Here is a 22,430-nt window from a genome sequence, read left to right as displayed (position 1 = left end):
TGCCTTTCCTGTTCCTCCGTGTTCATCCCTGACAATTGCAGGGATTGGATTAGATAGTTCTTCCCAGTTCTGAGGACACTCTGAAGCCTCCATTCCCCAACAGGCTCTGTTCCCAATTGCCAGCCCCACTCAGTCCCTCCAGACGCAGACTTCATCAGACCCATGAAGGCCCCAGTCCAGCTTGGGGAGGGCCTCCTGCTGCCCTGCCTCATGGGGCTCAAGGATATTTTGTCTAAATTCTCCAGGAACAGAGAAAAAGCACAGAGGCTTTTGCTAAAACCCAATGAGCAGGTCTCTCTGAGGACAGGGATTAAGTCTGTCTCTGCTGATCTCCCCTCTAGTCGCCCCCCCTGTCTGGGAACCAGCTTTGGATTCTCTGGGGTTTATCCTCCCTCATATATGGTTCCACTCCCTTTGTGTTACCCTTGTGCCATTTTCAGCCATCCCCTGGGAGCGCCTCTGCAAAGAATCGATCCCCAAAGAACAAAGCAAATTTTGGTCCAGGCTGGTTCGAAATGAAGGCCCTCTTCCTTCGATAATTGCAATTTGGGAAAGAAATGAGACCCTCCTGACTCCCTGGCCTGGGGTAACTCTGCCAGACCTCTCACCAGACCTAAAAGACCATCTCCACTGGTGAGGAAGGGGACAGTCTCAGGGGCCCAGCTTCCCTTCATCCCAGCCCAGGACATTTCAGGCTCTGACGGAGCTGCTGGTGATGGGCTGGTGGCTTGACTCTGACAGGATTATCTGGATTTGGAAGGGTCTCTCAGGGGTCACCAAGTCTGGGAGGATTGAGCCTAACTCCACACAGAAGAGGTAGGCAGAGGGGTCTCTATCTCTGAGTGACCCCTTCTGCCTCAGAACTGCCTCTGCTCAGGGAAAGAGGCCTGATGCCTCTCAAGGGTCTCACGCACCCGCCCCCCACCTTACCTCCCAGATATCACTTTTGGGCTATAAGGTGCTACTTCTGTTGACAACACAACAACAGGAATGTGAGCTTTATGTAAAGAGTGGAGGATGCTTTTGAATAATTTATGTGATATTTTTAATCCAAGTTTTAAAAATCCTAATGTGCCAAAAACAGAGGAAACACTGATGCTTCAATATTCAAACTGAACAATCTTTTACTTTAAAAAAATAAAGCCTTGGAGTTCATAACCAATTGGCGGTCTCTCAGGAAGCCCCTTTAAAAAAATTTTTTTTTGGCCGCGCAGCATGCAGGATCTTTGTTCCCCGATCAGGGATTGAACCGGGGCCCACGGCAGCGGAAGCGCCAAGTCCTAACCACTGGACCGCCAGGGAATTCCCAGAAAGCCCATTTTTAATGACCTTGATTCTGACTCACCCTACTTAGAATATACAACTTTTATGCCCCTCTTTTGTACACACACACACACATGCGCGCACGCAACACACTTGCTCTGTGATCCTGGGCAAGTTTCTCAATATCTCTGGGTCTCAGTTTACTAATTTATAAAATAAACATAATTTACATAATAAAAGATTGGATAACTATGTCCAAGTTCCCTTCCAACTCTTGAATTCTATGATATCAAGGGACTTCCGAGCATGCAAACTTACTGCAGCAGCTGTGTAGCAAGCAAACTATTTTGCCCTGGATAAGCCTCAGGGCATCCCTCCAGCCATGGGCTGTGGATGGGGCAGAGCTGACTGAACTAGTGAGGGAGACAAAATACTGCTCATGCCTTCAAGAAACACCTCTGTGAGCTACCCGAGGGCAGCACCACATCTGCCTTGCTCACTGCTGAACTGCTGTCACCTAGCACAGGCTCCTGTACATAACAGCTACCCAGAACAGCCGTTGAATAAACAAGGGAATTAACTAACTACTTAATTAAGGCATGCATGCTGTCCCTTCCAGGATTCAAATAACTCTTTTCCCCCAAAATGCAAAAGTTTTTGTCACTAGAACACCTAACATGAATTTTTTTTCAGAGGATTCTAGACCAGATATTGGTAAATGGGTAACATATTAAAACAGATCCAAAGTAATTCCTATGAAAAGCCTCCTCCCCCAAATGTAACCTGTGATGATACAAGCAAACTGAGATTTATTGACCCACTGCACTCAGGTAGAATGTTATAGAGAGAATCCTGAAATGATGTCTCATTAGGAGAAGTGAGGCCATGGTTTTCATTTTTCTAGTAGAAGGTGGATATCAGAAGTGGAACCGGTATTTGGACTGATTATTTTCTTAAGGCAAAGGTCGGTTCAAGTGAGGTGAGGTGATGAGTGAAGAACAAAGTGTTACAGAAATCCAGACATGCTGTGGTGATAATTGCATAATTGATGGGAGAGGGGTACTGGTTCTTATCCTCCAGACCCTCCCGTTTATGGCCATTCTCTGGCCAAACCAAAGGGTCAGCCACAAAAGCAGCCTCTACATCACTGTCAGGATGCTAGGCGACACTGTCATCTCAGAAACAACAGTTTGGAGTTGGAGAAATCTGGCCTCCCTGTTCCGTTCATCAGGAGATGAGTTGTTGAATCATATGATGTGATTATACTTGTTCACCCACAGTCAAGACTCCAGAGAATCTACACTTGGCAACCACCATGGACATGGACATGAAAAGGGTGATGTTTAGGCTTTGTGGAATCCCAGGTTAAAAATCATGTCCTAGAGTCCATTTGGGTTTACCTTAGAGAGAAAGGTGGCCATCTGCTTCAGTTTCAAAATAGATTGTTATACCTAGTCGGTAATATTTATCCAGGTGTAACACAAAATGTTGACAATGGCACAGATAATTCCCTGGCTAGCTAATAGAAAATATAAAGCTATTTGATTGTCCATTTCCACTGGGCCAAAGAATTTAGATTTGTCCAATGAACCTCAAAAGCTATGGAAAATTATTTATAACATCAACTAAGGTTAATAGTACATTTCTGTCCTTCTTTTTCAATGATATAGCCCTCATTATAGAGATCACCATTTGGATGGTGCACATAAAAAGTCAATCAATATTTCTTCCAGGTAATTTTCTAGAATAGCTTATGTGACTTCATTTTGTAAGTTCCTAGAGGCATGCTTCAGTGAGACTGTTCCACACAGGGTGTTGGGATCTTAAATACCTAAGCATTTCTAAGAAGTTAAGGCTTGCTTTCCACACAAAAAAATAGTCCTCTAGTGGGGCATAGACTGTGTTGAGGATGTAGGTGCCTAATGATAGAGCTGGATAATCTCTTGACACCTCTTATAGGTAGAACCAAAATAATAATAATAATAGGATTTCCCTGGTGGTGCAGTGGTTAAGAATCGGCCTGCCAATGCAGGGGACACAGGTTCGATCCCTGGTCTGGGAAGATCCCACATGCCGCGGAGCAACTAAACCCGTGTGCCACAACTACTGAGCCCACGTGCCACAACTACTGAAGCCCGTGCACGCCTACAGCCCATGCTCCACAACAAGAGAAGCTGCTGCAATGAGAAGCCCGCGCACTGCAACGAAGAGTAGCTCCCGCTCACCGCAACTAGAGAAAGCCCATGCGCAGCAATGAAGACCCAATGCAGCCAAAAATAAATAAATAAATTTATAAAAATGATAATAATAATAATAATAAACATGATAATGACCAAAGACATTTTCTAAATAAAGCTTATGCTATGGAGAAGCAGCTATACTATCAGCAAACTATTGCCACAAAATAGCAAAGTAGAAAGAAATAGGCAAAAATTAAAGGAAGACTGTTAGACAAAGGAGAGTGTGTTCATTTGTGACTTCCCGCATCTGAGCGATCTTATTCTGAAGATCTGGAAGCACATCTGTTTCACGCTTTCTTCTGCTTAATATGAAGGTCTCAGGTTAGAGTCTCCTTCTGAAGATCTTCTGCTTCGAGGGGATCCTTAAGCATCCTCACTGGGAAATTATTGTTCGTGATGGCCTTCCAGTTGCCAGGGGTGATTTGTGTTTCTCTAATTGGGAAGCATACATCCAAAAATCAAACCCTTGGAGTTTTACTGCTCTCCTAGGTATTAGCAGTAACTGATAATGTCTTTTTCCATCAGGGTCCCAGGGTTGCGTTTCTATGATGTTTCTTCCAAAAATGAAGTTTTAGTTTGTGCAGGCATGGAGTAGGAGGATGTTAATAATAAAACTGGCCTAGTGTATCGATCCCTTGCAGTATTTGGCAATTGCTGCTCCTAACAGGGTAGAGTCAAGGATTGGAGGTGATAGTCCTAGATGCTTGGGGAGGCCTGCGACTAACTTATGAGGAGAGAGTTGATGTACTCTCAAAGCAGTTCATCTTACTGTCATTAAGGCCAAGGGCAAGACTTTGGACCAGGGAAATTCAGTTGTTTCTGAAAGCTGGGCTACGTTTAATTTGAAAATTCCATTCATCCTTCTACTTTGCCTGAAGATTGGGTGTGGTATGGACAGAGGAATTTTCAGTAAGCAGCACTGTCTTCTTGCAGAACTCCTTAATGATCATCTTAGTAATTCGAGGATACTCATTAACTACAGCAGTAGATGGGTCCCCTCCAGCAGGAAATGCAAAACTGAATGGCTTGTTCTGATGCTCTTCAACAAGGAAAGGTTTCAACAAATCTGAAAACAAACATGCCCCCAAAGCCAACAACAAACAAAAACAAAAACAGCAGGACATATTCATATTCCATTAAAAAGGATAATTGTATGACATTCATTTGGAAGTTTTCTAATGGGCCTTGAGGTCTTGATTCCCAGGCATGCCCCACCTTTACTGTTTTGCCAAGATTATGTTGTTGGCAGCTGAGGTATGCACTAGAGCAGGGTTCAGTAAACAATAGCCCACAGGCCAATTCTGGCCCATGGACTTTTTTTGTAAATAAGGTTTTGCTGGGACACAGTCATGCCTATCTGGACCGTCTATCACTGCTTTTGCACCCCAACGGCAGAACTGAAGAGTTGCAACAGAAACCGTGTGTCCCAAAGAGCCTAAAACATTGACTATTTGGCCCTTTACAGAAAAAGTTTCTTGATTCCTGGTCTAAGGCACCATTATCATGGGCCATTTGGGTCGTATTGTAAGTTCCCCAACCTGGCCACTGTAATTCCAGACTGTTCTTGGAGGGGTTCTGCCATATTGTAAAATATGCACAAGAACTTGGGTTACAATGAGACTCCTACAAAGAGTGGGCCTCCAGCCTAGTGGAGAAGCAGACTTAGATTGAGATGACCCCATGTAAGTTAATAACAGTTGGCCAAATGAGTTGCTTCTGTACCTCCTGTCTAGGGCTCCCAACCAGAGGGTAGCTATCTCCAGCTGCAGTCCCTCAGCAAAAGAGGTGTTTGGAAATTTTGTCTCCCACATCTACCCTCTGGGACACAAACTCAGGATGGAGGCAAACATTTTCAGATGGAGAGCCAAGCTGAAGTTCATCCTCTGAAGGTCACCAACCAAGCAAGACCTTAAACTGGTTGGTCCTTGGGGCTGGTTTTGGCCATTAACTTATTGGTACTCATCTGCTGACAATGCTATGGCCATTTTTTCCCCTTAAAGACAAAGGAAGTTTAGGACTAAACAGGACAAGACAAAGGTGAGATCAGATGAATAATGTCTAAATTGGAGAAAACCCTTGTTCAGTTAGAGAAAGTTGTTCTGATAGAAGGAAAACTGACTTTTATTGATTTAGTGCAGCACGGGAGAACACTATACTGACAATTCTTAAATGACATCTTGTTAGGAGAAATGAATGCATTTTATTTTACTCCTCCTTGTGGGGCTCAGAAGCTCCTAGAGCAGGATATCAGAATAGGACACACGCTTAGACTGGTTAATCTCTTAAGGTGAGGGTCAGTGTATAAAAGGCAAGGTTCTAAGCAAAAAAAGGAAGTCTTGTACTAGTCACCAGGTCTTCTGATGTTGCTCCTACACAACTGATGTGAACTTCTGGTTTTTACTGCCAGTCATTCTATAGTGATAATGGCTGTCACTTCTTGAGCCAGACAATGTAGATGGTTTACCTCTGTGTAGCCTGTGCCAGACACTGTTCACATCCCATCTCATTTAAAGCTCACAACAACACTGTCAGGTTGGCATTATTCTTCCTTCCATTTGACAGAGGTGGAAACTGTAGCACTTGCCCAAAATGTAGCAGCCAGTAGGTGCCCAAAGCCAAGTCTAGCTCTTTCTCTGCATCGGTGTCTCACTGCCTCTCCCGTGGGTGTGACCCCATGAACACTGAAGCCCTCATTCCCAGATTCCCCTTCTACTTGGTTTTCAAGTAGTGGAGATGCACCTCTGAAAGTCCCCATACCCAGCAGTCACACACCTTCACACTCTGAAGGCCTCTTCCCATTTCTCTCCCTCCTCACTCAAAGTTCAAAGATAAAGCCATGTAAAACAATAATCACTTAAAGGCGCTCAATCTCATTAGTCAAGCAGGAAATGCAAACGAAAACCAAACCAAAATGAGGTACAATCAAACTCCCACCAGACAGAATAGTTCAACTGAAAAGCACTGATAATAGCAAGTATTGACAAGGATATGGAGCAACTGGAACTCGTATAATGGCGGGAATGTAAATTGGTATAACTTCTTTAGAAACTGTTTAGCAGTGTCTGCTAAAACTAAACATATACCTTCCCAGATATAGATCCAACAGAATTGGGTACATGTTCAAAATGCTCAAAATAGTGCTATTTCTAATAGCTAAAAACTAGGGATTACTCAAAATATCCATCAATAGTAAAATGGATAAATATACTATATTCACAAGATGGAATACTATACAGCAGTGAGAATGAATGAACCACAACTCACATAACAACATGGATGAATATCAAACATAATATTGAACAAAGTTTTACACACAAGAATATATACCATATGATTTCATTTATAGGAAATACCAAAACTGTTTTGATCAGCATAATGGTTACCCTTGGCAGGGGGATATAAAGACTGGAAGGGGACAAAGAAAAGGGCTTCAGTAATGTTCTGTTTCTTGATCTGGGTGCTAAACACAAGTGTGTTCCCTTTATGAAAATTAATTGAGCTCTACTCATAATTTGTACCCTATTCTGAATGCATATTATACTTAAAACTAAGAGCTTAAAACAGATGAAGGCGACTTCCCCAGCGGCCCAGTGGTTAAGACTCTGCGCTTCCACGGTAGGGGGCGCGGGTTCAATCCCTGGTCGGGGAACTAAGATCCACAGGCTGCGCGGCACAGCCAAACAAACAAAAAAATAAAGGTATATAGCCTCTTCTTTCCATCCCACTCCATCCATCTTCACCCAATAAAGTCCATTTTCAAGGGGAAGGAGTTACAAATCCAGAGGGCCTGTGTCTGAGATGCCATGTTCATTGGTCCCTGGGATGGAGGTTCCCAGGTTCTAAATACCCTGCCCACCCCAGTGTGCAAAGTGTGCACACTCTGCAGTGCACATTTTGGTCTTGCACCATGAAGATGACAGACTGGAAGTAAAGGGGCTTTAGAGCCAGATAGACTCCAGCTCTGCTACTTACCTATATGGGGCATTGGGCAAGTCCCTCCCTCTCTCCAAGCCCCTATTCCCTTATCTTCAAACAGAACAGTAGCACATGCTGTTCATTGTCTACCCCAAAATCATTCTTTCCCACTTCTTTGCTTCCCACTACAGCTGAGCACCCCAGTTGTGTGACTTCCTAGCCTCTCAGGTTGCTAGATCAAGAGCGTGTGACCCTTCGAAATGCAGCATGGCAGGGCACTTGTGTTCTTGGTTGGCACACTGTTGTGCCAACCTGGAACTCTGACTCTGGACAACTGAAGGGAGACAGAGGCCCTGGGTGGCCTGAGAGGCTCAGGCCTTAGGCTTTCCTGAGGGGCTTGAGAGGCTCAGCTGCCTTCACTAGGATTGAGAGATGAGAGAGCTTTTTCCAGGCTGCAGGCCAAGTCCCAGAGGAGGATGAGGAACCAGGCCTATTCCATCCAACTGTGAGTTGTTCACAAGTGCCTTCTTATGTCATTTTCAATAAGTATTTGTACAATGCCTACGAGTGTCAGGTACCCTACTGTGTGCTGGGGACACAGTGGTAGACAAGACAGATAAGTTTCCTGCCTATCAAATGGCCACAGCAGTTCAAATGAACACAGACTTCCCAACTTTCTAAATCACTGTGAGCATAACTGTCAGCATATTCCCACCTCTGTGTTTTGAAATCCATCAATAATCCAAGGACACTCCCAGAGTCCCTGGCTTGACGTTGCTCAAGATGAACTGTTTTGCAGGAAAGTGAATATTTATTGAGCATCATCTACGTGTAAGACTTGGTTCTATAAACATGAGGTCCATTTTCACCCCTCAGGAAGCTTAAATTCTGGGGTGGTTGGAAGGGGACAAATGTTTGATCTAAGTAACACAAGTTATCATGCCTGAAGGAACCATAGGGAAGGTCCAGAGCTGCTGCGTCTGCTTTGGGGATGAGGTGACCCTAAAGGTGGTAGGATTCCATCAGGTAGAAAAGGATAGGAGATGACCCACAAGGACAAGTTAAGGGGCAATGCCCAAATGGGGAAAAAAGCAAGCTGAGGATGGGGATAGGAGTCAAATTGGCCTAGAGACGTGGTTTGCAACCTGATCAGAAGACCTTAAATACTAAGCCAAAGAATTTGGACTGCATCTTATGGGCAAAGGGACATTTCAGGCCAGGAAGTAATGTGACAGACCCAGTGCTGTGGGAAGATTACTTTGACATCTGTGATGGAGATGATTAAGAGGGCGGAGACCCTGGAAGCAGCAAACTGAGGCCTGAGCAGCTTCAGAGCTTTCAGAGAGGGGCTCACACCCTCTGGGTTGGATTCCTGGCTCAGTTGCTCAGCTAAGACTGAGCAAATCCTGCTGTGGAAGACTGCTGGTTGCCTCTCAATATCCACTTCCCCCTCTCTCCTTTCTAAGAAAATCTTGAGTTTGTCTGGGGCAGCAAAATTCCCTGTTAAAAATATTCACCTCCTCCAAATCTAGCTGAAGATGTCCATATTTCTGGCCAATGAGGCATACAAAGAATTTTCTAGTGGGGCTTCTGGAAAGGTTCTGTTTTCTTGATAAAAAGACACTGATCCAGCCAGCACATTTTTTTTCCTTACCCACTTCTTCCAGCCTGGAACTCAGTTGTGAAGCCTGGAAGTGGTGCAGCCATTTGTGACCATGAGGATAAAAGCTACCAGTCAAGGATGGCAGAGCAGGAAGATAGCAGGAGTCTTGATTCTTAAGGACTTTCTTGAACAGCTGTACCAACCTGGACTGCCTATCTCTAGCCTTCCTATTATGTAAGAAAAATAACCGTTTAACTTGTTTAAGGTTTCTCTTAAGCAGCCAAATGTAATTCCTAACTGATATACATGGCTACCCTGAATGCCTCACTTTCTCCCTCTTTTCATGATCTCACAGCCTGGCACAGGAATGGATTATCCATCTACCATGTGTTTTTCAGAAGCTGCCCACAAGAACAGCTGAAGAGGCCCTCAGTCTATACTGCCCCCTTGGTCCCAACTCTCTCAGACTTGCAGGGCCTCCCTAGCTTGCCTGGATCTTCCAGAGACCAGAAGGCAATGCCAGCTGGGACAGCCCCAGGATATCTCCAGCTGTGAATCCAAGGCAAGAGTCCTAGACCAGCAGTCAGAAGTCCTGGGATGCCGGACCACCTCTGCTACTAATCAGGACATGACCTTGACCCAGTCACTCCCAATTCCTTTGGGCCTCAGTCACCCTATCTTTGGAATGTGGGGACTGAGTTAGGTCAAAGTTTTCAAAGTATGCATCAATTAGTTTGCATTTAACTGTAAATAATAAAAGCAAGCAAAAAATGAACAGCAAAAATCAAAAACAAAAAGATAGTGTATTCAAACAGGCTTAAACAATGAAGAAAGTTATCATCTGATAAAGTCCAGAGACAGGACCACGCCAGGGCTAGTATGGTCAGCTGCCCACCAATGTCGTCGGGCACTCTGCAGTTCTCCATGGATTAGCTTTGTCCTCGATCTGGCTTCCTTCAGGGGCACGGGATGGCTACCACAGTACCAGGCAGCACAACCAAGGCACACCCCTAGCCAAGAATGAAGTGAAGAATCCATCTTTCTTGTGTTTGATTTTTAGGAGCAAGAAGTTTTTCCCACAAGGCCCTATCAGACTTCCTTTTACCGCTCATTGGCCAGAAGTGCCCCTTTCCAACCAATCACAGAAAAGGAAAGATGGGATCGCCATCTGGTCTGAATGTATTCTGGAGAGCCAACCATGACCAGTACAGAAAGGGAGCCCTCCTCTCTAAAGAAATACGACATGACCCCATGATACAGAGCAAATAAAAGCAGAGGACCTTGGAATGGAGTTAGGAATGGGAAGAAAGCTAGCCCCACTCCTACTGTCCTCAAAGTCCCAGTCCCAGAACCCTGGAGCCCTTAACACCAGTTTGAAAGCCACTGGGCTTGATCTCTAAGGCAGCTTCTCACTCCAACACCCCATGGGTCTCTGCTTCTATGATTAATGGCTCTAGCAGAATGGGGTCAATAAGAAAGGGGGAACTACCCACATTCCCTGAGGTCACCCTGAAGATGGGGCCAAAGGGCCTGGGGCTTCTTCGAGCCTGGTTGCAGCTAGGAAAACCCTATGGCTTGTGTTGTACACTGATCATAGTGACACACATTCATACAACCTTTTCCAGTTTGCAGGTACACATACTCTCATCCAGTCTAAGAAGCTGCCCTATAAGTAGTGTATGGTACAGATGGCTCTAAACTAGAGCCACAGAGGTGGGGAGACCGAGGCATAAAACAAGGAGGCCTTGGCTCGCAAAGCCAGGGTCTGGAAGAGCCTAGCTGGAACCATAGGCTGCCAGTTTGGCCTAAGGGTGAGTGAGGCGCCTGGGAAATTGAGGATACAAGGAAAATAAGACATAGGCATGACAGCAAGGCCCCAGATCATGGAGGCACAGGCTTGCTGGCTGGGTGATTGGGTCTCTCAGTGTCTCTGAGCCCCACTCCCCTCAGGGTCACTGGGAGGACGGGGAGAGCCCTGTGAACGGCTGTTTAAAAGAGCTGTGGGATCTTCCAGGTTGAGGCTGCAGACAGCCTGGGGAGGACAAGCTCTGTTTCCTTACTTCAGACTATACCTGAAGGAAGACTGGGCCCAAACCACAGACTGCCACCCTGTGCCTGGCCACCACCTCCTCCTGGGCACTTCCCCCACTCCCTGGAGGCAGACGGCTGCTGAGGGCGCTCCCCACAAGCCTGTTCATTAAAGATTTGCTCTGTCGAGCAGCAATCAAAATAAACAGACCAGCCTGAAAGCCAGGGAACTAAAAACCAATTAAGAGGGAATGGAGATGGAAGGAGGGGTGGAAGCAGGAGGGGAAAAGAGGCCGGGGCTTTCCAGAGACTCAGTTCCCATGGCAGCCAGCTTCCAAAATAGTCTGGGAATGAAAAATAATGAAAACCACAGCGGAGAGAAGAGCGATCCTGGCAGGAGAGTCCTGACCTCGGGATTGGCTAAATCCCCTTGCTCCTGGCTCCCAGAGGGCACCTCGGTGGGTCAGAGCACCGGTGACCTGTCCCTCTCCCTCGCCCATCCGTTCCTCTTTTCCTCTCAAGGCTGTGAATGGTGCAGACCCCTCGCAGGCCCTGCTGCCAAGGCCCCAGGGTGAGGGAGCCACAGTCAACACCTGCCCCATGGGGAAACCGCGATGGAGGCGGGGAGGGCTAGGGACATGACCGGAAGGGGAAGTTCAGGGCACCAGGAGGTCTGCCAGCCTGGTTTCAGAGGGCTTCCTGGAGGAAGTGACATTCAGACTGAGATCTGAAGTAAGAGCTGGCCAAGAAATGAACAGAAGGAAGAGAGAAGAGGAATAGAAAAGGCCCGGGAGTGAAGGAGCGGAAGAGAGAGAAACACCAGAAGCTGGGTAGGGCTGACAGTTATTGAGCTGGGCATGCGCTGTGGCAAGCTGAGTGCTTTTTAGGCACTGAATCCTGAGTGGTAAGAACCCCAGCAGGCTGCAACTCCCAGATTTTGTAAAGGTGGCGGAGCCTGGATCCCAGCCCACATCTGTGGACACTACACCTGCCCTCTTTCCCCTCTGCCTAGAGCCGGGCCTTCCGGGGAGCCCCCAGTTCCCTGCCCCTTCCCCTACCCGGGTGACAGGGGAGCCCTGCATGGCGTTTCTAGCATCACTTCCTAATGATATCTCCGAGGAGGCCCCTCAGCCCACCAGGAGGCATCACCGGAGGCATCACCGTTTAACCATCTCCAGACCCCCTTGTGGTCTGGTTTCTGTTTCATTGGTGAGGCCACAGGAAAGCTGAGATCCTATTAAGCTGACTTGCAGTTGCCAAAAAGGAATAACGGCCAAAATTAAGTTAACCCTTTCACACTCCCTCGCTTCCTGAGCCACAGAAATAAGAGCCCTGAACCATATTACCATCAATGGAAGCAACACCTCAGCCCCAGGGGAATGGGTTCCCAGGCCCAGAGGGCATAAGCAACGGTGTGATAATGGGCAGTGCCCTGCCCACCAGCACTTACTCAGTGGACGGGCGCCTAGTTGGGAAGCAGGACTGCGCTCACTGGACCTGGGTCTTCCAAACAGGAGGAGGCAAGGCGAAGGCTGTGGAGTTCAGTGGCAGCTCTTAGGCTCGGACTTTTCACTCTCTTTCCAAGAAGCCAAGCCAGCACCAAGTGGGAGCCCACTGGAAACGGGGTGCACCTGAGAAGGCAAAAAGCACAGCCATCAGATCCCAACTTAGTGTCCTCTGAAGTCTCTGAGCAGGACAAGGGGAACGTGGGCCAAGGAAAGAGCACTGGACTCAATGTCCAGAAAGCTGGCTTTGAGCAGAGTACCTGTCCTGTCCTGGTGATGAATGAAGCATAGACTTTGTAATCAGAGCCCCCAGGCATCAACCTTAGCTCCATCATCTGGCAGCTGTGTGATCATGGGCAAATGACTCCTTCTGAGCCTTGGGTCTCCCCAACAGTAAATGGGCACAATAATACTGACCCCATAGGGAGGGTCTCTATAAGGGTGACAAAAGGTGCCAGAATGCCCAGTGTAAGCTGGGGGTGGAGTAGGAACTCACTAGCATTCCTTCCTCCCCTAAGCCTCAGCTTCACCAACTGTTAAATGGGATACCAACTCTCCTAGGTTAAGTGTGCAAAGCACTCGGAAAACTGAAAGGCCTATGGATTCGTGCAAGGGGCCTCCGGCTGGGGAAGATGCTGAATCACTCCCTTTCCAGCCCACACTACCCTCAGCATTTCTCTCACCTGCTATCAGCCATAAGGCCTTCCTTACCCTGCAAAGCCCCTTCCTGGGTGGCCTTGGGGAGTCTCTGTGGCCACAGAGTTAAAAGAACATTTATGGGGCAAATATCAGAAACTCACAGCAAGTATAAGAAATTGGGATTATGATGCACCCCCACTCCCTGGCTTCCCACTTATTGTTGAAGGAGATGAGACCCAGGCACAGAAGGTGACCCTCCTGAAGTCATAGCTTGTAAGTGCCGGGTTTGGAACCCCAGGGCTGTCCCACTCCAAGGCCAGTGCTCCTGCCCCATTCACACCCCCAGTTCACTGGCTGAATGACTCCCAGGCCTGAGGGGCCTGTCCAGGGCCAGCACAGGAGCCTCCTGAGACCTGGGGTGGGTCCCTCCGCCTGTGGGTGCTGAGAGTGGTCACCCTTCGGCCAACGGGAGAGAGTGACATGCTGAGTTACCACCGGCTGCCTCGCTGGCCGAGGGCTGCCCGGAAGTAGCCCACAACGTGATGGGAAGGACAGCCTGCCTGGGAGATGGTGACACTCAGCCCCGGGTTTGAATCTGCACCCAGCTGTGCAAATCTGCACAACCCTGAGCCTCTCTGGCTCTCAGTCACCTCAGCAGTACATCTGTAAATCCAGGAAACACGCGCCCCATCTCACAGGCTGCGGGAAGATTGGAATGAGATGACTGACAGGTGTTGAAAACCAGCAAACCTTGTTGTCTTTTGTAATTAGCACACTCATTATTTGTTTGTGTTTCTAAGCAGCAGATTCACTAAGTGGGTTAAACAGCTTCTCACTCCCCACTCCTTAGGCCTCCCCATCCTGTTGACACTAGTCCTGCTTTGTGCGCCAACAGTGAGAAGACGAACCCAGGCCCGAGTCAGAACATCCTGGGGGAGCGGAGTCGACTGCTTATCTCAAGGGCTGACTGTGCTGACCCTGAGACAAACTGAGCCGGGAGAAGCCAAGCGGGGTTCCTCCATCGGACGCTCATAAATTAATAAGATGACGCGTCAGGTCAATAGCCACCTGACACATTTGTGTGGGGCATGGGGCTCGCCCTTTACAGATAGACTCCTAGGAGCATCACATCACAGCCCTGTGATGGAGCAGGGACTGACTTATTTCCTCCCTTCCTCCCTCCCTGCCCCGCTTCCTTCCTTCCCTCAGATTTCCACCTTTGATCCACAACGCCACATTTCCAGGCAGTCCCAGGGCCGTGCCGGGGGAGGAGGGACTGCTGGCCTCAGGGCCCCCGTCCTGGGCAGGCAGGAAGGGCCCAGCCATCTGAGAGGACCCAGGGGGACTGACCCAGTCAGAGCAGCAAAGGGAACAGAGCAGGGGCAGAGATCTGGGGCTCAGAGAAGGCGTTTGCTTGGAGATTTGGGGCACCAGGCCAAGTAAGGAAGCCCTTCTGCCTGGATGTCCACGAAGGAACGTTTCCCAGCCAGCCCCACAGATCCACACCTCTAAAGCTAATGCCAGAGGCTCCCGCAGCAAGGCCTGGGGCACCAGAGGCGCACAGTCAAGGAGTATCAAACCAAACCAACCAGGCAGTCAGATGAAAAGGCAGCCCCCTCCAACATCAGAGGAAAGCAGGGGAAGCCCCCAGACAGCTGGGCCAGGTCTTGAGGAAGAAGCAGGGAGTCAGAGAAAGCCCAGAGCAGCTGAGAGGGGGGCTCTGGCCCCGAGAAGCTGGATTCAGGGGCTGAGGGGAAGCCCCTCATCCTGGGGGGCTCTGAGGAACACATGTCCCCTAGGCTCTAGGTGGCTGCACTCCCATGTCCCCGGGGGCCACAGAGAGATATGCTCAGCCACTGGGCTCAAGGGGACCCTGTGTTTCTCACGGGTCATCCATTCAACCCTCACAGCCAACCCCATGAGGCAGGAATCATCATGCCCAGTTAAATCTAAAGAATCTGCAGCTCAGAGAGGTTAACTAACTCACTCCGAGTCACACAGTATCCTTGTCAGGTTCATCTGGCTGCAAAGACCCTACATACTTACTGTTTGACGGGTTAAAATCATTAACCAGTGACTGTTCCCAGCCTCCCTCTTCCCCTCTCCTGCTAAAGGGACTCCGGCCGACCCACCTCCTGGCCTCTCCTTCCCACCCTTGAAGTCATCCCTGCCGGGGAAGGTGGTTCCCTGGGCCTTTGAAAAGCAGAAATTGGAAGAAAAGGGGAAAGGAGAGAAAGGTCCAAGAGGCACTGGGTGGCTCTGAGGTGGAATTATGGGGAGAGGAGAAAGCTGTGTCCTGGGGAGGCACAGAGGTGGAGAGATGTGTGGGCTCAGAAGTATCCGCTTCCGTGACTGAGCAACCCAAGGACAGAACTGAAGTTCTAGTGACGTCATGTTTGGCTTCTGAACTCTGTTCTCTTGAACCAACACCACTGAGGCTGGCCCCCATGAATCACAGATGTGGAAGCATCTCATTTGTAAGGGGAGAGGAGGAAAGGAAAGGGAATTGGGACTGAGGCAAAGCAGAGACCAGCCTCCTCTCACAGCATCTTTGCTTTCTTTTGTATGGTGTTCTCCTCTGTGCACTCACCACTTGCTTTGTTCACTTTTAGTTTCTGCTCCGGTATGACTTCGGTTAGCACACAGCCCACCATGGCCACCTGCAGCATCTCTTCAGTGCTTTTCTAGAACGATGACAATTCTGTTTGCGTTCCCACTGTGAACTATTTCATTGTACTCATGTTTCCTGGTTCAAAAATCATTTTCCCACAATTAGGTCTCTTTTTGACTGTTTTATTAATCTTTAAAGCTTAACCTTCAGCTGTTCTTTTTTAAAAAAAATTATTTATTTTATTTATTTATTTTTGGCTGTGTTGGGTCTTCGTTGCTGTGCGCGGGCTTTCTCTAGTTGCGGCGAACGAGGTGTCACTCCTTGCTGTGGTACGTGGGCTTCTCATTGCGGTGGCTTCTCTTGTTGCGGAGCACGGGCTCTAGGTGCACAGGCTTCAGTAGTTGCAGCACATGGGCTCAGTAGTTGTGGCTCGCGGGCTCTAGAGCGCAGGCTCAGTAGTTGTGGCACACGGGCTTAGTTGCTCCGCGGCATGTGGGATCCTCCCAGTCCAGGGCTCGAACCCGTGTCCCCTGCATTGGCAGGAGGATTCTTAACCACTGCACCACCAGGGAAGCCCCCTTCAGCGGTTCTTGATGCATCATTGTGGTCTCATGTTTTGTAGCTCCATTATCAAGTCTAGGGCTTGTGAATCTATAGAACTGTATGTTGATCCTTCAAAAATTCACAAATATAACTGGTTTATTGAAGAGTCTCAACTTAGTGGGAAATAAACACAAAAATGGTTTTATGTCTTCTATCCTCCCCTATCTATACTATGACAAATTCCTTTTCTCATTGGTTAAAGGCTCCCTTAAGTATAACTTGCTCCAACCCAACTATAACTTGGTCCAACCCATACATTTTAGTCTCCTTGAGTTTCCAGGACAATCTGGTTCTGTTCATCAAGACAAATTTCTGCTTATTGGTTTGTTTCTTCTCCTCCCTTTCCCAGGAGAGGCCAGAGCTGTAGCCCCAGTTAGTTGCAATGGAGAAGGGATCTGATCTGATCTTCACACACTTTCCCCCACCTCCTCCTAGGTCCAGGTCATCCAGCGTTTGGGACAAAGAGAAGGAGGTGGAAAAGGGCACACATCTTCTAACCCAGTCAGGCTGAAGGCAACCAGGTTGGTTGCCCCTGCTAATTATTTAGTTAAGCCAAATGACCTCTGGCGCCTCCAGTGAGGCAGGCATCCACGGGCTGGCTCTCCCAGGGGATGCATGTCTGGGCTCTTCAGAAGGCCGGGCAAGAAGCAGAGGGCCATTTGCTGCTGGTACTTCTCACTCAGCAGGCAGCCTGCTGCGGGGGAAGGAGGGGGCAGGCGGTGGGGTCGGCGGGTGGGGGGGGGCGGGGTTGGTGAGGAGGAGATAGGAGGAAGGGAGAAAGGGGCAGACAGGAGGGGGTAACAGTAAAGAACTCAGGACCAGCTGCCTTATCCTTATCCGGCATCCACTAAACCCACAGGAAGCTCGGGAACCCTGGCTTTGCCAAATAGCGGGAGAGCCGCTGCTCCGTCTCCACTCTGCCAGCCAGCCCTCTCTCCTGCTCGCGTCACACAGGGGCGGACCAGAAACTCCCTTCTTCCATTTTGTGGGCCCCTTCAAAATATAAAAAGGCTTTTGCAAGCACCTCCAAAAGATTTTTTTTTAACTTTCTTCAAAGAGATTTAAATGTGGGCAAATGATTTTTGAACCATTTTGAACCATCCAGGAGACATAAATAATGGGTCCTTTAAGAAAGGATCTCTTGCATAGAGAACAGACCTGTGGTTGCCAAGGGGGGTGGGTGAGGGATGGACTGGGAGTTTGGGATTAGAAGATGCAAACTATTATATATAGAAAGAACAAACAACAAGGTCCTACTGTGTAGCACAGGGAACTCTATTCGATATCCTGTGATAAACCATAATGGAAAAGAATATGAAAAAGAATGTATATATATGTATAACTGAATCACTTTGCTGTACAGCAGAAATTAACACAACATTGTAAATCAACTATACTTCAATTAAAAAAAAAAAGTAATGGGCCTCTTGGTGTCCCCCTTTTTTGGCTTTAAGGAAGAGAAAGGACTCCCTTTGCCTCTCCATTAGAAGGGGAAGAATAGCCTCTCCCTTTCCCCCAAAGCCACCAACTCCCAGCTTTCTCCCAGCCCTCTTCTACCAATCGAGGGGTTGGGACTTCCACCCAGGGGCCCAGGCAACTGCAGGAGTTCCATCTGTATAAGGTGAATGTGCCTGCATACAGGAAATGGTGTGCGAGACACGACTGCCAACCAAGTTGCAGAGCAGATGGCTTTGCCCAAAGAGGTATGTGCTGAATCCCGTTGGCATTTTAAACTGGCAGGCCAATTATTTGTTTCTGTCTGGACTGAATGTGCCTTCATGAGGGGCTGTGGATAACTGTGATCACATGAAACTGTCAGACAAGCTCATCTGGACAACCAAGGGGCAGGTCAGAGTGAATTATCGTGCTTCACAGTACTTTTGAAGAAAGGCAGCTTTACTGCTTTTATGTAGATACAGTAATGGGAACCAGGTGTGACCAGGAGAGGTCCTTGGGGAACTGCCTCAAGGACCAGCTAAGAATGAGTTGTAGCCAGCAAAGCAGTTGTCTATATGTGAATGATGTGACTTTAAATGTCTTGTGTGAATGTCTCTCCTAACATCGTTGTCTTTTTGTACTTCCATGAAGAAAGGGTGGCTAAGCAAAGATTAACTTCTTCCCAGCAACATCCAAATTATTCCGAACCTCAGATGACCACCTCCCGAAAATCAAAGATGTTTGCCTGAGTTGGCAGCTCATGAGGAAGCTTGCGTTTCACAGCAGGAAGAGGAGTTTAGCCAAAATTTCCACATGAGACAACCTTGATCCCAGCCCTAACCCATCTCAAAATGAGTATCTCCAGACTTGGGTGCTTAGTAATACGAGATGAACTTAGCTGAGTTGAAATATCAAGAGGAGAAAGAGGGAAAGCTGAAGGCTCCCCTATGGGACCAGACCTGGACCAGATCCAGAAAAAGGTATTGACATCGTGAATCATTCAATTCAGTGACTACTCTGTATCTGATTCTTTTGGGGGGGATGCTCTGATGAACAAGCCATGGTCCACGTCCTCCAGGAAAATTGAATCTTGTAATTGAGAAGGGACATCTGTAATAACAGTGGCACAAGGCAAAGTGAAGGAAATACAACAGGACAGAAATTCCACAGTGGGGCTGAAGAACCACAAGAGGCCCTATGAAGGAGACAACGTTTGAGGTCAGCTTTAAAGCTAAGTTTTTATTAAAAAAAAACTAAACTGATAATGGACACATAAATGAGTATAATTAGAGCACAATTATTTGAAGAACAGTTTGGCAATATCTCCTACAGTTGAGGATATGCATTCCATCACCCAGCAATTACAGATCCAGGTACATATGGTCGAAAACTCTCACACATGGGCTAGAGGAGACGCACACAAAGATATTCAATACCACTTTCCATGTAATGTCAAAAAACTAGAAATGACCTAAATGTCCACTAATAGATAAAAGGATGAGTAAATGGAGGTATAGTCATACAATGGAAAACTATACAGAGGTTGAAGTGAATGTTCTAGAGCTTCATGTATCAATATGGAAAAATTAGAAAATTTTGTTCAAAGCATTTAAGGATATCTCTGATCAATCACTAGGCTGACCCAGCAGAGACTTCAATGGCTGCATATACAGGAAATACGGCTTTTATAGAATTAGTCCAGCAAAGTCACTAAGCAAGCCAATAGCAACAGCAAACAACAAACCCTTCAAGGAAAGGAGAATCTGATTTCCAGACTTGCCATGTTACATCATCTACGCCTAGACACATCATAGCCAAACTGTCAAAAGATAAGAAGAGAATCTTGAACACAGCAAGAGAAAAAACAGACAAACAAAACTCATCATATACAAGAGACTGTCAATCAAGAATTTTCTATCCAGCAGGACTATCCTTCAGAAATGAAGGAGAAATTATGACATTCCCAGATAAACAAATACAACAGAAGTCACAATAAATGTACATGAGCCAACCTAGCCAGAGATTGTTAAATTGGATGTTTTTAATCTAGCTATACGCTATTTACAAGAGACACACTAAAATATATGGACCCAGAAAGTGTGAAGTAAAGGGATGAAATTAAAATATAAAAAAAAATAATCACTGAAAGAAAGCTGGTATAGTAATATCAATATCAGATAAATAGATTTTTTTTTTTTTTTGCGGTACGTGGGCCTCTCACTGTTGTGGCCTCTCCCGTTGCAGAGCACAGGCTCCAGACGCACAGGCTCAGCGGCCATGGCCCACGGGCCCAGCCACTCTGCAGCATGCGGGATCCTCCCGGATCGGGGCACGAACCTGTGTCCCCTGCATCGGCAGGCGGACTCTCAACCACTGCACCACCAGGGAAGCCCTCAGATAAAATAGATTTTAAGGCAAAAGGCATAATTAGGAATAAAGAGGATCAATATGTAATAATGAAAGGAAATTTACTAGGAAAGATTTAAGATTTTTTAATGTGTAGACACCTAACAACATGACTTCAAAATATATAAAGTGTGACAGAATTACAAAAAAGGAACCAACGTTTCTACAATCATAACAGATCTCTCTATAACTGAGAGAGCAAAGAGATACTATTAGTAATGATTTAAATTAACAATCTTCACCTAATGGACAAAAATAGAACACTTCACTCAGTCATTATATTATTTGTTTTTTTCTTGGAATACTTATAAAGACTGACCATGTATTATGCACAAACTAGAAATTAGAAATTGACAGCAAGAAATAACTTTTAAGACATTATTTTGTAAATTGATAAACACATTCCTAAATAACTCAAGTGTTAAAAAAGAAATTATAATGGAAATGAGAAAATCTTTAGAACCTAACAATAATTAACATAACGACATTTCTAAATTTCTTGATGCATCTACAGGGATGTTAGAGAGAAAATCTGCATTTTCACTTATGGCTTATGTAAGAAAAGTAACGGCTATGACTTAGAGTTAATTGTCCAGCTCAAGTTAGGGAGGAGGGGAACAACAAAGTAAACCCAAATAATGAAGAAGGAAAGAAATAATAAGGATGAGGACAGAGATTAATGAAATAGAAAATGGACATAGCAAGCAACAATAAAACCAAAAACCTGGTTCTCTGAAAAGACTGATAAAGCAGACAAATCTCTGGCAAAGCCGACCAATGTAAAAAGAGTGAAGGTACAAATGAACACTGGTGGAGCCAAGCTGCCACACCAACCATGAACACCCATCTTGAGAATGTTATGTACTTTCTGTTAAAGTAGCTTTCTATCTTGTTTAAGCCATTGTCACTTTGAATGTCTGTTTCTTGCAATCAAACCTAATCCTAACCAACACAGAGGGCTCATCCAGGCCTGGGCTGAATCTGGGCATCCCAACTAGGCTGGGCAGGATGGAGGATGGTGGGAGACAGTGATCAGGCAAAGGAGGGGTGGCAGGTCAGGCGGTAGCCAAGTTGGGTTGAGGTGGCAGCTGGGTCAGTGGCCGGTAGGACAAGCGGTAACCATAGTATGTGGCAGACTGCCAAGCCTGCTTCCAATAGCTTCCTGGCTTCCCAGGTGAGCTCACCCGTGAGCTGACTCTTGGGGCCCAGATCCACTGGGCAGGTCTAGTTCCTCTGGGACAGAGGCCATATACCAGCCTTTTACTTGCAAGTCTCAGGAAGCCCGACTCAAACTGGTTTAAACAATAAAGACAATGTATTCACTCATTTAGCTTAGTTCAATTCAGTGGCTCAAACTACGATTCCAAAGACCCACCATGCTGGCCCCACATGGTCTCATGCTACCCACCCTCCAACAGCTCCAGATTCTTCTCTGGTGAGAGAAAAATAGCTTCAGCAGTCCCAGACCTCCCATACATACCCCACACCATCCAGGGAGAAAGATTTCCTTTCCTAGGACCTCCCTTAGTCTAGTGATTAGTGCTCTCTCATTGGCCAAAAATAGGTCACATGCATTTCTCTAAGCCAATCAACTTGCTGATTGACTTCAGCCAATCAGGACCCACCACTGGAGCTGCTGCTAAGCTGAGTGACCTGGACAATTTACTGAGCCTTGCTCTCCTCATGTTTCATAGAGGATGTTAATAATACCTAACTTGTAGTGTTTTCAGACATTATAAATAAAATCAGAATTTAGCCAGCACAGTGCATGATACTCTCTGCATTTGATCAGTGGTAGCCATTAATAGATATTAGCACTGGGACTTCTCTGGTGGTCCAGAGGTCAAGACTGTGCTCCCATTGCAGGGGGCCCGGGTTCGATTCCTGGTCAGGGAACTAGATCGTGCATGCCGCAACTAAAGGTCCCACACTCGGCAATGAAGATCCCATGTGCCTCAACTGAGACCCAGCACAGCCAAATAAATAAGAAATTAAAAAAAAATAAATAGCTATTAGCACTAATACTAAAAACGGGGGCTCTATTCTCAAACCTGGAGTGAGAAAGTTGGGCTAGGGGTTTCAGTTTGAAGTAAGTGTCAGCCTGGGGCTTGTTCCTGAGAAGAGGGACTGGTACCAACACTAAACTTGACCCCCAGCCCTAGGAGGTAAACTGAGGCAGT

General features: G+C 46.9%; 1 long non-coding RNA gene across 3 annotated transcripts in view; it reads right to left on the bottom strand.

Moving 5' to 3' along the window:
* The window catches only part of LOC132502016 (uncharacterized), a 127,677-nt gene that overhangs the window by 37,113 nt on the left and 68,134 nt on the right, over positions 1-22,430 (bottom strand). For all 3 annotated transcript variants that reach the window (XR_009534382.1, XR_009534383.1, XR_009534384.1), the window contains exon 3: positions 12,500-12,680. This is a non-coding gene — a long non-coding RNA (uncharacterized LOC132502016). The remainder of the gene's footprint in view (positions 1-12,499; positions 12,681-22,430) is intronic.

The sequence above is a fragment of the Mesoplodon densirostris genome, chromosome 14 (genome assembly GCF_025265405.1).
Source record: "Mesoplodon densirostris isolate mMesDen1 chromosome 14, mMesDen1 primary haplotype, whole genome shotgun sequence".
NCBI lineage: Eukaryota > Metazoa > Chordata > Mammalia > Artiodactyla > Ziphiidae > Mesoplodon > Mesoplodon densirostris.
This window is presented reverse-complemented; position numbering and strand designations above follow the sequence as displayed.